This window comes from Carassius gibelio, chromosome B10, assembly GCF_023724105.1.
Source record: "Carassius gibelio isolate Cgi1373 ecotype wild population from Czech Republic chromosome B10, carGib1.2-hapl.c, whole genome shotgun sequence".
NCBI lineage: Eukaryota > Metazoa > Chordata > Actinopteri > Cypriniformes > Cyprinidae > Carassius > Carassius gibelio.
The window spans coordinates 6277543-6283542 of NC_068405.1; the positions used below are offsets into that span (position 1 = coordinate 6277543).

At 37.0% G+C, this 6000-nt stretch overlaps 1 protein-coding gene across 1 annotated transcript in view; it reads right to left on the reverse strand.

The window, feature by feature from the left end:
* The window catches only part of il11ra (interleukin 11 receptor, alpha), a 51894-nt gene extending 46787 nt beyond the window's left edge, over positions 1 to 5107 (reverse strand). The window contains exon 1 of the mRNA XM_052568028.1: positions 4942 to 5107. The gene's annotated coding sequence lies outside the window, so the exon portion shown is untranslated. The remainder of the gene's footprint in view (positions 1 to 4941) is intronic.
* Positions 5108 to 6000: the final 893 nt, after the last annotated feature.

Below are 6000 nucleotides of genomic sequence, written 5' to 3' on the forward strand. Positions count from 1 at the left end.
TTATAAAAATGGACCCTCTAACATCAGCGTTCTCTATTCTTTTTCTACTCTACTACTTGTTTTCTTTTAATTTATTATAAAAATGTACTCTCTAACACTTGTATTCTATATACTTTTTTCTATTCTATATCTACCTAATTGATTTATTTTTATTTATTATAAAAAATTGACCCCATAACAATAGTGTTCTATATTCTTATTTTCTTATAGTACGAAAACGTTTCAGTTTTTAATCATTTTAAATCAGAATTTCTTTAGTATAAGTATAAAATTAGGAAACTTAGGACTGCGTAGAAACTTGTTGCATTACCAAGTCCAATGTGTTTTACATCAATAATTAAAAAAATGTCACTATCAACACATGCTATAACAAAACTCTCCTTGCAGGCTGATTAAGGCTTTATTTCAAGACATGTCATAATAAGTGCTACTCGGGTAGATATTAGCCATTGTATTGCCTTTTGAGAAAAAGTATCATGGATAGCATATTAATTGTGAAACTTAAACATATTAGGCATTACATTAGCAGAGTGCCTCCAAATACCACTGTAACAATATGCAAATCTCCATATTCATCGGGAAGAAGGAGGCGGGAACCGGCGCACAATCAAAACCACTTTAATATTCAAAGTAAATACAAAACAGCGCGTCAGCCCCTCACGGCGACTGACGCGCACAAATAAAAGCCAAAACATAAAATAATATCCCAGGCCTGGTCCTCTCTCGTCCTTCACGGTCGTCGCTCCAGTTTTATATCCTTCCATCTCCTACGTGGGACTCGATACTAGCGGTGGGGCTCAGGTGTAGCTCATCTCCAATCACTACACCACGCCTCTCGGCCCCGCCCCACTCGCCACAACCACTTTTGGGAAAAGATCTGCCTCTCATTAAAAACCATTTAGGCTTAATATAAAATGGAGAAAGATGAAATACACTATAAAATGTGCGGCTAGTTGACAACAAACTAAATGGAGCATGTTGGGTCTATTTCAACCACTAAATGTTTTACAGATTTGAACCTCCTTACAAAATAACAACCATTACATTAAAGATTGTTGTTTTCAACCAAACTGAATTCAAAGATGAATGGATGGTTTGTGAGAATAAACCCCATTATTAAAAACTGGCAGTTTGAGGCTTTTAGTTTATGTCAGTTAGCTGTGAAGCCATCTATAAAGTGAGATACAGAACAATCAGTCCAGATTACGCAATGTAAATGTCAGATGGAAATGTTTTCAGGTGACCATCAAGCACATATGGACAAACCTCATGTCTGATGCCATTCTGTGGTTTCCAAGGAAAGGGCATGTGGATCGTTTCACTAGAGAAAAACTAAATGTGTACTGAGAGAACGACAACAAAAACAAAACAAAACAAAAAAGTTACTTTTAATATTCAAAACACAAGAATAAATGCACTTCTTGCGCAACATGCCATGTCCTGCATTACACCGAGGGGACATCAAAGACCAGGACAAGGGGCCTCTATTTCAGTATAATTACTGCATTTGCCAATTGCAGGGCTTCACCAGGCCTTGACACTTTCAACTCATAAACAAATCCCTAACGAACTTGAACTCTTCTGCAATGACTCACCGTGCCCTCGCATTACAGTTTCATGGAAAAAGACCTAAGCTTGAGCAAATACATATGAAAACTTTTAGGCAGCCTAAGCACTGTGTATGAAACCCCATCTAGGGCCTCAAGCAAGCGAAGTATTGGAGCAGCCAAGAGCCAACACACCATCAGTGTGCCAGCGAGACAGTCGACCACGTCCCCTACGCTGGGGCCCTTTTTCCGATAGAACAAAGAGCACTCAAGTCTAATTTGAAATTGATTACAGCCTCTCATAATGTGTGCTGAAATATGCGTTGGAGACGAGTGTACTGAATGAGGAACAGAACTTGGCGAGTCGGAAAACCAGAGAGGATTCAGTTAAAGAGTGGAGAGAGGGGTTGGAGCCGCACATTCCACCGCCAAACTAACATCACAGGCGTATCACTTTCCTGCATTTAAAGGCTTTTTTTAAACATTTTTTTCCCCATGATTGCATTCCGCTTCTAGTATTTACTGTATATAAATGTTTGAGTCCTGAGGAATGCACATCTGGGAAGATGTTCTCCATGTAGGGTTCAGATTCTTGAGAAGATGATGTTCCTAATACCTGGCTAAAAACCAGGCCTGTAGTGGTAACTTAAGAGAGTTTTAACAGTTTGGACTGTGCAACCATGTACAGCTGATCCAAGGTTAAAATACACAGAGAGATTGACTGGAGACACTGTTCCCAAACAATTTAAAGACATTTCCAAAATATAAGAAGCATTGACTGTCTCACTGTTTTATATATAGATATTCAAACTATTATGATTAAAGTCCACTATAACTGACATGCTGTTGTGCTTATGAAAACACATTGGCGTAAAGAAGAGTAGGAGAAAGCAGGAACAAGTGTAACTCTTCCTTTTTTCAGTAACTTTTTGGCATGTATTTCCGATTACAGGTTGTTTCTCTGTAGTCTCATATAACTTAAAGTAGGGCTGGACGATTAATCGAAAAGTAATCGAAACCGAAATGTAGAACCTCTAACCGATGTAATTTTCCCATGTCGGTTATTTCGATTATTTCCTGTTAATACTTCCCCCTTAAAACACATAGTGATGACGCGCGAGCCTTGAGTCTTCACTGAACTTTGTCAGTTGTATTTGTTTTATGGTTTGGACGTTCAAGCGATTAGACAATCGGATGTGTATTATTATATCGATCGACCATGTTTGCGCAGCTGCATTGTGGCACGAAAACTCATAGCTGTGAAGATCGTGCGCACAGAAGAACACAGTTGTCAGCGCTGTCATGTGATTTATCACTAAAGTATTTTAGAATCTCAAAACCTATTATAGCATATTTTTCTACGTTTGAAGGAACTAGGCTATTTACAACCCCCAGCTTCACAATAATATAGAGACAGTATGACTAATTCACACACGTAATCACTCGTTCTGGTACTGTTTACCTTTAATCTTTATTTATCTCTTACGCCGAGCAATAATATGTAAGAAATGTTACGAACATAACACTTTAATAGTCGATTTCAACCATCTGGCTGAGGCCAGTTTAAAAAGACGCTCAGGACAGGTGACAGAATGCTGCTGCGTGTCGACATGAAAGCATATCATTTTCAAGTGTTATTACGGCTTGCCACTTGCAAATGTAACCATTCAAAAGACTTTAAAGCATTCAAACACAAGACGCAGAAAAGCTGAACTGAGAAGCTGTTACTCGCGCGCTGAGCTCGGTGCGCACGCGGAGAGAAAGAGCCGTGCCTCACAGACAGCAACACTGAACCGAGCTCTCCTTTGCGAAGTTTTCCTTTAAGTTCCTCCTGCACCTCAACGAACAAAAACAAATCGCAGTTTAAACGAACAGAAAAGGATGTGTAAGAGCCCACTTCAGCACCGCGGTGTTCTGCTGTTAGGGCTCACGCATAGAGAAGCTCTTGCTCTTGTACCGACAAATTCATAAAAAATATGTGAAAATACCCATCTTGGATAGTATGTTCGAAAAAACTGTCAGTTATGTCTTAAGTTAAAGTAAACAGTTCTTTAGAAATAAATTGTATGTGTATTATATTGGATGCATTCATTGTCTCTTAAAGTGAACGCGCCTTAAGTGACCGCGGCTTGGGCTCCGCGTTGCATTCTGGGACGTGGCGGGCATGTTGATGAACAAATAAACAGAACGATCATACAAATGAAATACTTTCAAACAGGGCCCACTGGTACAACCTGAACCGGGGCCCCGCAAACTCCAACTATGGCCCTAAGTGTAAGTGAACTATGAGGGCAAAAAAACTAAACAGAAACAAAATAATCGTCCATTAATCGTAATCAATGTAAAATGTTCAATTAATCGAGGATTTGACTTTAGGCCATAATCGTCTAGCCCTAACTTAAAATCTTAAAGTTAAGCTACATTTCTCCAAATCTGATGAAGAAATAAGCTCATCTACATCTATTAGACTTTAAAATGTATTAAAATCTGAACTTCATGAAAGAATTAACAAAAATAAAGAGAAAAAAAGTCACAGAAGTTTAAGTTTACTGTAAATAAAAATTGAATGTACTCTTTTCCCTTTTATAATAAATATTATAATACATATTAATGAGTATTTTGGAATCTAAAATAAAAATCTACACACACACACACAGTTAAAAACAAAAAACAAAAAACAAAGCCATATTTCTAATTAGTTATGTTCCAAATTTGAAGTTGATGTTAAAAAAAAATAAAAAATAAAAATGAGGTTCAATGTGACACTGACACAGTTAATGTTTGGACACAACATTTCCCATAGCATACTTTTGCCAATACAGTTACTTCGTTGATAGATGATTAGATAAATAGAAATTAAAATAGATTAAAAGTACAATGCAATGCAAAAAAATAATAATAATAATAATAAAATAAAACATTTTTTATGATAAAAAAGATATTTCCTTTAAAATGTTTATAAAATGTTTAATCTTTAAAAGTTTTTTCTTTTTCCATTTTTATTTTATTTTATTATAATACTCCAGTAAATGTTACCGTCTTGAAAAGCTACAGGATAAACGTACGTAGTAAGCTACACAAGATAGTAGCCTACGTTCCTCTATTCTGTACTGTACATAAAACATCATTGCGTATTCAACAGGTTCCAAGCTGCTAGAAGCGACGTCTTTCAGTTTTCCAAATGTGAAGACTGAAAACATGTAGTTTTTAACATGATAAACTGTTTATCTTCCCTACAGCGGACAGATTTCCAAGCGCAGCTCCCAGAACTCAGTTATATGATCTCCCTTGAGTCGCCAAAACTTTCCTCTCGCTTTCACTATGATGCCATTACTAATACATTTAACCCTTTTCCCAAACTGCAACTCTTCAAGTGTTTCTTGTCAATCCTTACCTTACTTTTCTTCAAACATTAAACGAGCATTTTGACGCGGTTTCTCTCCATCGCCTTGGCTGCGCGTCACCTTCGTAGTAAAGTCAGAGGATTTCTCTGCGCCTTCCCTCCGCGGCTCCCATTGGACGAGAGCTCTGTCAGTACTCACGCGCTCGCGCCAACGTTTCCTGTCGCAGAACAGTCCTGGGCGGTGTTTCCATGCCATACTACCATTCCTAATGCACTGCTTTTCAAGTATGAGCCGTGTCTTCTGCAAAGTATTTTCGGTATCAGTCCCCTGATGATGCCTGATTACCTAATTGAAAATTAGCAACGTTTTCCCCCTCCTCCAAAAACTGTTACCTCCAAACCAAACGTCGGTGCATTCAACACAAATCAAATCAAATACGATAAAGTATAATATAAAATAAAGTAAATTGAACTGTTAAAATAAAATAAAATAAAACCTAATTCCACATCTGGCAGGTGCTTTTATACAATGTAATCCTGTATTAATTATTTGATTTTGATAGCAGCAACATTGTTGTAATATCATGGATTATATATATATATATATATATATATATATATATATATATATATATATATATATATATATGTGTGTGTGTGTGTGTGTGTGTGTGTGTGTGTGTGTGTGTGTGTGTGTGTGTGTGTGTGTGTGTGTGTGTGTGTGTGTGTGTGTGTGTGTGTGTGTGTGTGTGTGTGTGTGTGATTCACCACTATGGAAGTAATACATGATGAGTATTGCTATGACTCATGAACAATGTTGAGCAATTATTTGAAAGTGTTTCAGCAGTGATATTAATTGTTTGCAGATACATTAAATGTATTTGCACACACATGTTCCAATGTAAATTATAGCTCAATGCTAAAATCATTTTCCCAATCAGATCCTACATTAAGTATTTATTGTTTTGGCTTGTTTTTACATTTTTGTCAACATTACCGTAAGGATTTGTGTGGGTTTGTACACTATAATCTTAAGGTTGCATTTTAGATCGACGTTTGTATACACAAGGTCTTGTACACAGGATCTCACCGGAGTCATTTCCCACAATC